At 42.9% G+C, this 12,983-nt stretch overlaps 1 protein-coding gene across 21 annotated transcripts in view; it reads right to left on the reverse strand.

Annotated features, from left to right (window-relative positions):
• Positions 1-12,983, reverse strand: part of LOC137861774 (OX-2 membrane glycoprotein-like) — a 49,110-nt gene that overhangs the window by 19,520 nt on the left and 16,607 nt on the right. The window lies entirely within an intron of this gene.

The following is a 12,983-nucleotide window of genomic DNA, read 5'->3' on the forward strand; positions in this document are numbered from 1 at the left end:
AACACGTGCAATGTGTCACCTCAAAGTAATTGCTTTACTACTTTGAAATGACAGGCTTGGACTCTGCCAACAGCCACGGGCAGAGGAGAGGGGTGCAGAAGAGCAGCTGGCACTGTCACCTGCATGGGAAAACTGAGTGCCACTGATATCTCCACTGCTGGGCCACGGCGAGGTGTCACCCTGTGCCTGTGATTGAATGCCGGGGCTTGGTCTGATAACAGTCTGACAAAGCCAACCCAGCCTCTTGGGGCGGGGGTAGAGTTTGGAAGACCTCTAGAAGTATGAAAACTATTTTTGTCTGAACAAGCACAAAAAGTATTTCACAGTGTTGTCCCAAAGGCTGTGTGCTCTGGAGTAGCCCAGAGGTGAAGGAGCAGCAGCAGGGGATAAGAAGACACAGGCCTTTGAAGCACTCAAAGCACTGAAGATCACTGAAATGACATTTCGAACAACCAGAAAGTATGAGTGCTATCTATTTTTATCACTGAACAAGGGAGAGTCCCATGGGTTAAAATATAGACTAAGACTTTCGCTCACACGCCCAAGGAGGCCAGAGATGGATGATGTGTTACCATCTGGTTCTAACATTTCTTAACTTCCATCCACATAATGGCATAATGCTGTTTTTCCTATTATTCATCGTGTTATCTGGCCAGCCTCCTTCTTTTGGGATCTCCTTTCCGCTTTTTAATTTCAAGGGCAAATAGTGCTCTCACTGGCAATCTCTCAGCTCTTTCCTTTCTCCATATAATTACGTTCAAACCCTCAGCACGCAGTGGGAATTCACACACCCTTTTCCTATGCAGTGCTCACTGCCCTTCCACCAGGGTGGTCCTCAGTGCCCATTCCTGTTAGTTTCCACAGTCCTCTCTAATCTGTTCAGGACAGACACGGTCTTCACAGGACAAACACCCTCTGTCATGTTGCCAACTGAGAAAAACTTCCCATCAGCACTCTGAGGGCAGTGCCCCTTCCCTTCAGCTTCCCAAAATGTATTTTCAGCTGCACTCAGTATTTTGTGGTGCCACCAAAGTGTGGTCTAAGCAAATCCCAGGAAACTCAACAAGTAGCAGCCAAATGCAAATGCAGTTACTCGGTAACCGACACCTGGGTTTGGACATTTCAAGCACAGCTTTCAGGAAGTCCCCCTTCCATTTAATCATAGAATCATAGAATATCCTGAGTTGGAAGGGACCCTTAAGGATCATCAAGTCCAACTCTTGACACCGCACAGGTCTACCCAAGTTCAGTATGTCAAAGTAAATTGAAACAAACAGTTTTTTTCTGGACTAATAATTCATCAAATAAAAGTTCATAGAGGCTTGCAGGACAGTTCAGAAAATGCTAATGCATTGGTTGAATTTGGCTTTAATGAAGCTTTTCTATCTCAATGAGGAGAACTGCAGCTCAGTTCTCGAACACAGTTGGTCACTGTTACAACGGACGTGACCTCTATGGGACAGATTGCCTCTTATCCGGTCAACATGGAGTTCTGTGCAGGGCAGCCCAAGTACACATTCCCTTCCCAAAAAAAGACGTTCTTTGTGGTCCTTTAAGGCCGAGCATATTAACAGTTTTATCTGAGCATCCCATGAATAGTATTTTAACACCATAACACTTCAACACCAAGTATTTTTGCATAACTAAAAACTGGTCTGAAGACATAACCAAGAATTGACACTCATCCTGTTTGAGCTTCCTACGTTTGAACTTCAGCCTCTGGATGGAAGGCTTTCTCCTACAGTGTTTGCTGCAATAAACATCCAGGATGTTTATTATCTGTGTGTTCCTCCAAGGGGTTATAGCAAAAGTCATCCAAAACCATTTATCTCAGACAAATTCAAGAATCCAGTCTCATAGGGCTAGTTCAGTACCTCTGAAGCCCAGCCTAAAACATACTGGACACCCATTCAGCAACACTACAATATAGTATCAATCAATGCCTGCCACCCCTCTTTGTATGAGCTGAACAATAAATCCAGGTAACTGAAGACCACAACATGGAAAATATGTGACTGTTTTATGCCAGTAATTACTGTTTGCTTTACAGAGAAAAAAAAAATAATCTTGCCCCACCTTAAAATAACTAACTAAATAAATTAAAAAAACAAAACTGAAACAACAGAAATCTCACTGAAATGAAATAGGGGAAAAAAAAAAGGCAGTTTAATACCTTAAAACCACAAGCTCTACACAATATGAACCATCAGAAAGACTAAAGAATGAATCCTCACATCCTCACTGTAGGCCTTTATTTTCTGAACTAAGATGTTGTGTGTGATGTACATGTTCTCACTTGCACAGGAGCTAGAGATGCCTCTGCAGCTTGAATTACAGAGTAAGACAGCACGTTTCAGCAAGAGAAGAAACAGTCTGTGCTTCTTTCTCTGTGTTGTGGCTGATTAGACAGGGAATATAGCAAATACTGAGCTAAACTGAGGACCCTGGAACTCTCTTGCCAGAGCAAAGATACTGGGGTTTGCTTTGCCACAGGTAGATCTCTCTCCAACAAATATCCTGTTTTACCTGCTCGCAGGCAGACCCTATGGAGGGTACCACATACTCCAAACATGGGCCAGTCCCACTGTTCAGTGGTCTGTACTCCTGGAAGCTGCTAGTTTGCCAGCTCAGTAAAAAGAAGTAAAGCTACTTCTTGTCTAAATCAATATCTAATGACAATGCACAGTGCCAGTAAAAGAGCTACCACGTATATCTACAGGGTTGTACCTGTCTCCAACTTTGGCAAAACACTGGGATTCATGTATCTATCATCTCCTTAGGATCTATTTCAATGCAGGCTCTCTCTGGGGTTTCCTGTAATCCATCCATTTGACAGACTTTCCTGGAATATCAGTTTGATAGGCTGTTGTTTTTACTGGAGGAGAACTGAATGCCACTGTCCAGATTAGATGCTGAGCAACTCTGAGAATACCGATGTTGAATAACTTCCTGGACAAAAAAATAATAATTATTTTAAAATGTGGTTTGGTTTGCAGGAGCATAAAACCTGGGAACTGACTATATCATCAACTATTGTGAAATAAGAACTTCCTACAGACTGGCAAGGAAGGACTCAAAGCTCGCAATGTGACCTTGAAGAAGCCAGTAATAGTGTTTCATTTAAACAGTTAACATAAAACTAACATGAGGTGTTATTATTAACAGTTAATATTATTGACTATTTTACTATTATTAACCATTATTATTACCGCATATTCTATACCAACACGTAATAAAGAACAGCATGCTTCATTCCATGCTAGCTCTCATAAAAAAAAAAGCCAGGTTGACACCCACTGAGGTGAATGACCATCTAGCCTCTTCTGCCAGTAGAAGGTTGCCACCACATACCCAACCCTCCCTTTTCTGTCTCTCTCACTCCTCATGGGCCATAATGATGTCAAAAGACTTCTAGAAAGTCTAATACGTCAGCCTGCCTCTGTGCAAGAGCTTTGTGTGAGGACAGGTAAGGGATTTATGATCATCAGAGCTCCCCAGCACACCAGGGTGCATTTACAGTGGCAGAAGTTGCAGTGCACGCACTGCATCCCCACTGCTCCAGGGCTTTGGAATAGCTGCACTTATGTAATCAAAGTAAGAACGTCACACTATACTCGATCTCTGATAACATTTCAGTCTTTCCAATAATCATTTGTTTTTCTATAATTACTTATTTTCCAGAACTAACCTCAGTGATTACTGGCACAAAATGTTTCCTTATCTTCACAGCCTTTGAATTACTCTTAATTCAAAAATAAAATGACAAAACATACTTGTATATCAGACTCACACAAAAACACTGGAAAAAATAATATGGAAAGTTACAGCTTATCAAATTAATCATAGCTTCTCAGATCTGAAGGTGGAATACTTTAAGATATTGACAGTGGAAAGAATAAATGGTGGCATGTTTTCTTTTTTCTGTCATGGGAGTGAGTCACTCAGATAAAACTCAACTGTTAAATATCAGGATGTACAGTCTGTAGTAGTTTCCTTTATAATTATCTTTTCATCAAGTTCACAGTAGCAGGTTCTAGAAGAATGGGACTCTCAGACTTTTGAACCTTTTAATTGTAAAACTATTTTTCACCCAATCCCCTGCCCCCCTCCCAGTCCTCATCTGGGTGAGCTGATAACAAAATCAATGATGCTTATTAGACTAATCCCACACCCTTACAGCATCTGTCCACTGATGAAAATAGACAGCATGAGGCCTTCCTCTGACCCACATCTCTATACTTTTCAAAGCACTTCGAAACATACCTTTCTATTCACAATCACAGCTGTATGAAATCTGCCCATAAAGATCCCTGAGCCTCCCAGCAGTACTGGCAAAATACTGCCAAAATGCATTTCACTGGGAGCCAGAAAGTGCTGGTGTTTCAACTTTGAGTATGGCAGGGTACAGGTGCAATGGCAAATTCACAGCCAAAAGGGCAAACAAAATATGAGATGGAAAAGAAAAAGACATACACACAAAATTAAAAAGAATTAGCCTGTGGGTAGTGAACAAAGTTATGACACAAGAACAGAGGAGGTACAAGATAAGCAGGGGAAGACAGAGAAAACCTTTGACAATCTTTGAACCTGCACCATTAAAGTCACTACATATTCCCATCCACACCAACAGCTGTGGCCCTCCTTCCTCTTCTCTCCTAACGTTTTCTTGTGAGCTAAAACTCACAGCTGCACATTTTATTCCTCCCTCGCAATTTTCAGACACTCAGGCAGTGAAGGTTACAATATAAAAAAAACAATTCATTGACCAACTTGCCCCCATCTATTCCACCTCTCACACTCCCTTCCACAATGTCCTGCTTGTAGTAATTAAGTGGTAGCCACCAGAACCACTTAGGGAAAACAACGGATGGGAGTCAACCAGGCAGTTTAGGAACAGTTTTGGTACAAGAATAGAACAGTTCATTCCTAACCCTTCCTTCCTAAGCCTGGTCATTATGTCAACAGCATTTCTCACAGGGAGCAAGGCAAGATGTGGTCTGATGGGTCTTCACCTCTTCCTGCTTGGGAAGGAAAAAAGACATGCAGTGAAGAAAGTAATCTGAACTTTCTCAGGATGTGGAGCTAAAGCTCAAAGGTTGCTGACAGCTTGCTGTCTGGATATTATGAAATGTAAAGAAAACACATACTCAAAATTAGGATTCAGTGAGTAGTTTGAATTCCTACTCCCATAGGACAAACCAGAATTTTTTTCACGTTAGGGCTGGGAGACATCATTCTTAGTGCTTTTTCTCTTCTGCGCTACACTGCTTCAGTCACACATAACTCAAGATGAAAAAGAAGAGACTGCTCTGCACACTAATACCTAAAGATTTTTCCCAACCTAAACCCACCAGGTTTACACACCTGGGTCATGCCACCTCCTCTTCCTTTATAGGGAGACTAACAGTACTTTTGGTATTGCATCTTTTACATCTAAATCCTCTCCTACCAGGGGAAACAGAGGACTGAGGATTTCCCTAATGGTGGTGGGGAAAAATGAAAATCTCTGGTAATTAGAAAAATCACATGTTCCCCACAGAAGACAAGATAGCCTGGACAATCTTGACCTTCTGCACACACAGAGACCTGCTGTACAGCACAGCAGTAGTTGCACCCCAGTAGCTACTTATTGGGGGTCCTTTAAGATGGTCTCTTGCTAGATAGATGTCTTCTACTAGGTGTAAATATTTTGCTTCTTAGAGAAGAAGTGAAATTTCTCCTGATGTGACTTTTGGTGGTTTGGGTTTTCTATTTTTACCATTTGAGCAGCCTGTGTCTTTAGTAAGGGGGTGATTGGTTCAAGTTAGCAGTTGGGAAGGAGGAGACAAGTCTTCTTTTTCTTGAAAGTAACTAGATCTGTTCTGGAAATGAAAGCTCCAGCCTTCAAACTATTATGTAGAAAGAGTCCCAGCCAAGAGCCTGGGACCCGCCACCCCAGAAGAAAGCACCAAAAGGAACCGAGAGCAGACGAGGAACAGAAGGATGAACTCTCATGTGCTAGAGGGTACTCTGCCATCTTTGCCGAAATGCAGAAAAACACCAAGTTGTCTGAAGTCAATCCTGGAAGCAAGGACCTACCTACAAGGACACTGTGAGGTGGCAGCAGATAATTCTATTCTGTCATGTCAGTTTTCTCTGAAAGTCTATCAACAAAACATCAGCATTAATTATCATTAAATCAGCATTTAATTATCATTAAAACATCTAGGTTGGAAAACACCTTCAAGATCACCATGTCCAACTGTCAGCCTGATCTGCTGAGTGCCATCACTAACCCATGTCCCTTGCCACATCCGCACGTCTCTTAAACACTTCCAGGGATGAGAACTCCACTGCTTCCCTGAGCAGCCTGTTCCAGTTCTTCACAAATGCCTCCATGAAGAAATTCTCCCTAATGTCCAATCTAAGCTGCCCTGGTACAACTGCGAATAGGTGATTTCATACATGCAACAAATCAGAGGAGGCCCTATGCCTCCATAGGGAGAGGCTCTCCTACAGCACCTGGAAGCACAGCAGGCTTCAGACCTGCCCTCTCCTCAAATCCCACGAAGAAGCAACCCTGCAGGCTTCTCTTCACAAAGCTAAACTCTTCCCTGTAATCCTCATAAATCAAGTAATCAAGCCTGCTACTCCCCGTGGTTTCTCTTTGCCCAGTGCTTTCAGCACCCCCATCAAGCAGGTCAGGCTCGATACCTCTTCTCTGCCTGAGGCAACTGGCTCCACCATTGCCTGTCTCTCAGCGCCTTGAAGAGGTTCTCAGCTCATCCCTTGAGACCATGCCACTTCCTATAAGCAAAGACAAACTGTGGCAACTCCATTTCCAAATAGTTACAGGTTTGGAAATGCCACTGAAAAGGAAGATGAATAAAAAATCCACCCCCTTACCTGAAGTCTCAGCACAGTTTATTTGGTTTGTTGTATGTCCTAATCACTGTCATCACTTACCTCCAGCCAGAGAAGCAAATTAGAGCCTGCAGATGGAGAATTTTACATTATTTAGTGTTGTTTGCAAGCTGTCTGTTCCTTACCATGAAACATTTTCATCATAATTTATGTAAGTAGAATAAAACATTATGGAACACCTACCAAACCTTGAAATACCTCCCACAAAATACTCATTAATATCACTGGAGACTCCCTCCATCATTTCAGTGGGAAAGGAAAAAACACAATTGTTTATATTTACACTATTTTTGGAAGCAAACTTTTGACAGCAAAGATGGTGAAACACTATTTTATTTTTTGACTTATTTATAGTATGACAAGATGAATATAAATTCCTTGTTTTGAAAATAAATACTCTGATACATCCCATATATGTGCATGCCAGCAGGCAAGAATGATTTGTAACTATCTAAATCATATATCAACTTCAGACAGACAGACAAAGATAGAGCTGTGTTTTGGGACATGGCTGTATCAACAACCCCACTTCTCCTGAAGGCCTGTTCGGGGGCATTTCCTCCGTGGGAAACAACCCCACACTAAATGTTTTCTCAGAAGGGCATAAATTCCACTCAATTCTAAATACAGCCCAAAACTCTCTCCCAAAGGTTTCAGCGGGAATGACTAACAACTGCATATTGGTAACACCAGAAGCACATATGAATAATAACCACATGAAAGCTGTATCTGCCAAAATCCATTCTGTAATGGAGTAGATTTTACACACGGTTAAAACAGCCTCACTATACATAGTACAAACAAATGAAGCAAGGGCATTAAACTAAGTCTACTTTCACTGTCCCAAGAGTGGTGTAAATCCATTCAGCAGAAGTTTTATAGTTGGTTGAATAATTTGTCATAACATCCGCATAATACAAGGTAGGACAATAGCAATTAAATTCATGCTTACTGTTTACCGCTTAAAAAAAAAAAAAAAAAAAAAAAGAGGGAGAGAGAAAAAAAAAGAAAGAAAAAAAGACGCAGTTTCTAGGAATATCTCCTTTCTTACACTAAATACCAAGCTTTCAGATAATACAGAAAAGACCAAGGAAGAGAGACCTTTTACAGCAGAAACTTCACTTTTTGAACACAACAGGAAAATATCCCAAGGAGAGTGCTTCCAGGACACCAGAAGTCTGGTCTAATCAGTGAGGTCAGCTGCCTGTACCATATGAGATTTCCACTTCTAATCTTCTGCAGTGACCCTGCATTCAGCATGACAATTTTTCTGGATGCTGGGTTGCCCATGTTGTTTTCTGTGCTTAGTTGTACCCCTTGACTCTTTAGATTACATAGATTAACATGGAACACTATGTCAGAACGGAGAAAGAAAATATCTATTTTGGCTAGCCAAGGCACAGTTCCCATTCCTGTGGGAAGAGTGGGATTTTTTTCCATAGATGGGAGGACTTTCTGCACAGTGTTGTTTACATGCCAAAAAAAAGAAGCTTAACAATGCTTTTATAATGACTTTTAGACACCATGCTTAGCAAAGAGTTTTATCTTGCCCAAATTCAGTATTAGATTCATTTTTTTTACCCAAATTTAGCCTGCACGGCACTAGCAGAAATGCGTACGAAAACTCTGAGAGCCCAGACCTCACGTGAAGCAGAACAGCTAAGGCCAGTGGTGCACTCAAGAAAACAAACTCTTCACAGCTCGAAAAATGCTTCATAGTAAACAACACTGGGAGGCTATGGCAAAAAGCTCACCCTCGGGTTTTCAGCAAGGCTGTGCTGAGTAACTCCTACGGTTTCATAATGCCTTTGCTCCCTGTCTGGTTTAAGGGGACAGGAGGAGAGGAGAGGGTCTGCCCCTCTGCATCCCTTACTCTTGGTAGACCGCCAACCAGCTCCCACAAGCATTCAATGAACTCGGGTCACTACTCCTCCCAGCACTGGGATTTCTGCCTGTCCAGTGAAAAAACTGTTCAGGAGGAAGCCAGCCCATGCAAGAACACTTCCCACTTAAAAACTGCAGCTAGGCAGCCCAGCTACAACATGGCTGGTCAGCGTGGGAGAAGGGAGGGAAGGAGAAGCTCACTGTGGAAGAGCTCTGGCCAACAGCATGCATGCTCTATCTGTGATAACATTACAGCAAATTCAATCTCAGATTCCAATAAATACCGCACAGTTCAGGGAGAAAATATTTCTGAACGGTTCATCTGAGATCCTACCATCACTCCAGATCAAAAAAGATGAATTCACCTTCATATAGCTTTGAATTCAGTTCTGCCAGAAAACGCTTAATGTATCTCTCCTCACATCGCCCTGTACATAGAGAAATACTGGTCTAAGGAAGCATTAAGAACACATGTTCAGGGGCACGTCAGAGACTCCAAGATTAATGCTCAAATACTCTTTGGAGAGCAAAGGAAATTTTTCTGTTAAATTTGAAAACTTAAAAAAAATATATTTATACAGATAACTTTCAGAAAAGTAAGTTTCCCTTTACACTCATTTCCTTTCTTTTAAAGTTTGGTGTGGGAGGAGTCAGGTTCTGCTAGATGAGCCCTGTGCTAAACTGAGTTTTGTGTAAAAATTAACAGGAATCACTTAACCTCCTACTCAACTATAGTGAGCTACAGCCATGGGCAAAGAGCAAGTAGGAACAATGTTGCTAAGCAAGACTGACATGTGTTTCCCACTGATATGAAGCAAATCAGATGGGTAGAGCACTGTGTTTACCTGGAGGTGAAAGGGCAGCACCTGCTGCAGCAGACACACCTGTGCATTTGCACCCAGAGAAGTCAGTGGGACAACGGGAAAGCACAGCTGAGCACATGCAAGCACCTCCTTGACTCCAGACATGTGATTTGGAGGCTGAGCAAGACGTGTGAGCTCCCTCTAGTCTCCCCCAGTGCAACCACTCTCACTCAGATTCCTTCTGGGATGCTCATGGCTGCCAAGGAAACACGTCACATTTCTTTAACCCCCAGGCAATTCCCGTGGCTATGCCCTCTAAGATGTCCAAAAAGATATTTTCTATGTATCCATCAAAGCCTTGCACATTTTCCTAGCATTGCTCTCAGGGTCACAAGGAGTGCTGGCTGGTGGGTTTATCAAGGAAACAAGCTGTACGAAAACAACTTTGTACTTACCTTTTATCTTCTTATCCCAGGTTGTTCTGCCAACAAGGAAGGTAGAACTGTGCCAGTGACTGTCACCCCTATGTAAACAATTAGCAGAAATCCCCAGCTGCTTAATGTAAATCAAGCTTAACACTAGCAGAAGAACAGAGAGTTCATACTTCCCTTTTTCTCCACCATGAAATGCAGAGCACGCTGCTCTGCAGGGCCCACAGTTGCACGTTTTCTCTTTCTACGTGTCTAAAAGCCCAAATTCAGGCAGCTAAGGAGGAGAGGATATGTGAACGGGTGACCTAAGCACTGGACAATGCATGCCCAGCGTGCCAGGAAGGATCTGGTCTCTGTGGAGCTCCAGCTGCTGGCTGACAGACAGACAGACAGACAGTCACTTCCATTTTCCCCTAGTCTGTGTGATGGTGTCCAGGCTGTTTTCCTCTCCTAGGGAGGCTGACTTCGTGTTTAGAAAGATGGACAAGAATTGGCGCAGCTTTCACCACATGGCTGGCTACTGAGACTCCAGGAGAGGGCAACAGCTTCACACAGGACTGCTGCAAATAGTTGGCTATCAGAGAGAATGGGACGAGTTGAATGGAGAGATAAACAGAAGATAACATTCATTGGGCAAAATCACTTAAAAAGAACAAGAGAGATAAGTAAGGAACAGATGGGACCAGGGCTGGGAGCAAGGAAGCCTGAACAAAGGGAAGCACACAATCAGAATGAAAGGAAGTGAAATCAGAAATGCTTTAGGTGAAAAAGCATTTTAGTGGGTGAAATCAAACAGTAATCCTTCACTCTCTCATGGCATGTTTAGCTACTGAAATATGACACTAAATACTTCGCTAGAGGTTTGTTAACCTGTCACTGTCAGAACAGGCAACCTGCCTGAGAAATGTCTACCTACCAAGTGACCAGCTTAACACCCCCTTCTAGGTCAGCTGTGGGAAATACCTCACTTCCTTCTTTTGTTAGCCTATGACACTCAGCTATGTTGTTTTCTGGAAATTAATTACCAAGCTGAAATTAGTAAGGACGTCCAACTCCTTAGTTTATTTAAGGAAACCCTGATTAGCAAAGCCACAGCTCTAACCCTATTCTTTATTGCCCCATTCTGCCCCTCCAGGGGACCACAGGCAGGGCACATTACTGGTCTCCAACCAGAGCACTGAAAGCCTGTTGTTCCTCTCTCTTTCCAGCCATCTCTACATTCACATGGCACAAGGAGCCTCATCTGCGGAGAAGATACCTATTCATTATGCACGTGGAAGCTGCAGATCATCTCTCTTGCTTCAGCATGAGGACCTCAGCATTTGGGGGTGCTGACTAAAAACCTCACAGCCTGCTTGTTTTCCTACGGAGACACAACAGACAGCCTAGGACTCTGTCCAGTCCGATTGTGTGAAGACAAAGTTGCTGGATGTCAGAAAGGATGCTCACCACTGAAGCACTAGTGCTGGTGAGCTTCCCAGCGTGCTAGAAAACCAGCAAAGTGAGTTTCCTCTGGCACACCTGACAATCTGTGCACCATTAGCTGGTTGCCTATACGGAAAGATATTTTGGAGACTGTTGGTTTTCATCTGGATGTCATGAGATTAGGGCCTGGGAAATAGACATGACCTATTCAGAATGAAAAACAGCACACAAGGTCCCTGAGAGAGGACAGCATGTGACACCCATGTGCAGAAAGTGAATGCTGCTCACTACATATGATCTCAGAAATACACATTTATGTTCTTTCAGCTTAAAAGCTTCTTTAACCCTTTCTGAGTGATAAACATCAACATGCACATTCTCGCCCAGCGTCAACTCAGTTGCTAACTTCAGCCCATCTTAAGAAAAAAAAAAAAAAAAAAAAAAAACAGAAAAAAAAAGGTACAGCCTTGTAACTTCTATAATTATCCCACACTTCCTTCCCTGACATCTTGTTATGCAGCAGACTAAGAACAGTTTCTGCCACACTGATAAAGGAAAAGGCATTTTAGTTACCACATGGGATGACAGAAAAGGGAAAAAGTTCCCTGGAAGCATCCAGGAAATCTATTTTTTCAGATTGGGAAACTGGAGCTATGTTGTACAGAAGCAAAATTCCTGTATCAGTGAAAGATGACATAAGGATACAGGTAAAAGCCCAAGCATGCATTCACCAGTTCAGAAGCAGCTGGAGCAGCTGGCTTGATGTCAAGCTGAGTGGTCAGTGCAGCAAGACGAGGAGAAAACAGCTGAGGCAAGAATGAAAGACATCCTGATATTGCCATCAAAAGTGGTAATTCCATTTTGCAAACTCCATCTCTGCTAGAAGCCTAGCCCTGCCTGCTGGCTTTTCACTCTTTCCATCATTGCAGCTGCGCACAGAAATTGTTCTCTCTAGCAGAGAAATCACCTTCCTGCCCTGTCTGTCAGCACAATCCAAGACTTAGAATAATAGCATCCTTGAGCATGCCCAGGACAAAAGAACACAAAGAGAGGACACATCTGTAGGAACTAAATTCATTATGACCTCAGAAGAAAAGCAAACATCTTGATAGATTCTGAGGAGCAGGCAGCCAGACAAAAAAAGCAATTGTCAGACAACCTTGGCATTTCCCGAGGAAAGTTGTTATTCTGCGTTTGTTAACCTTCTATAAATTTACAGATGACCAGTCTAGTTTCCTGAAGGTGATTTAACCCTGCTAATGAATATCAGACCCCTCCTGAACTCCCAAAGCCCTGGCTTCTTGATTCCTACCCCACTCTGCTAGCACAATGCACCTCAAGTGGTGGGGCCAAGCAACACCCGGCCAGTTCTGCCAGCAACTCCCAGGCCATAACGAGCAGCCCTTCTGCTGGTCTGCATAGGAAAAACAGCTCTTCTCCCTGGGAAACACAAAGTTTGCCCTGCACTGTGCTCCAGGAAGTGGTGCTGCCAGCTGTCTCCCTTCCCTTTGCTGTCCAGCCTCGGAGAGCCAAGAGG

Source organism: Anas acuta, chromosome 1 (genome assembly GCF_963932015.1).
Source record: "Anas acuta chromosome 1, bAnaAcu1.1, whole genome shotgun sequence".
Lineage (NCBI taxonomy): Eukaryota > Metazoa > Chordata > Aves > Anseriformes > Anatidae > Anas > Anas acuta.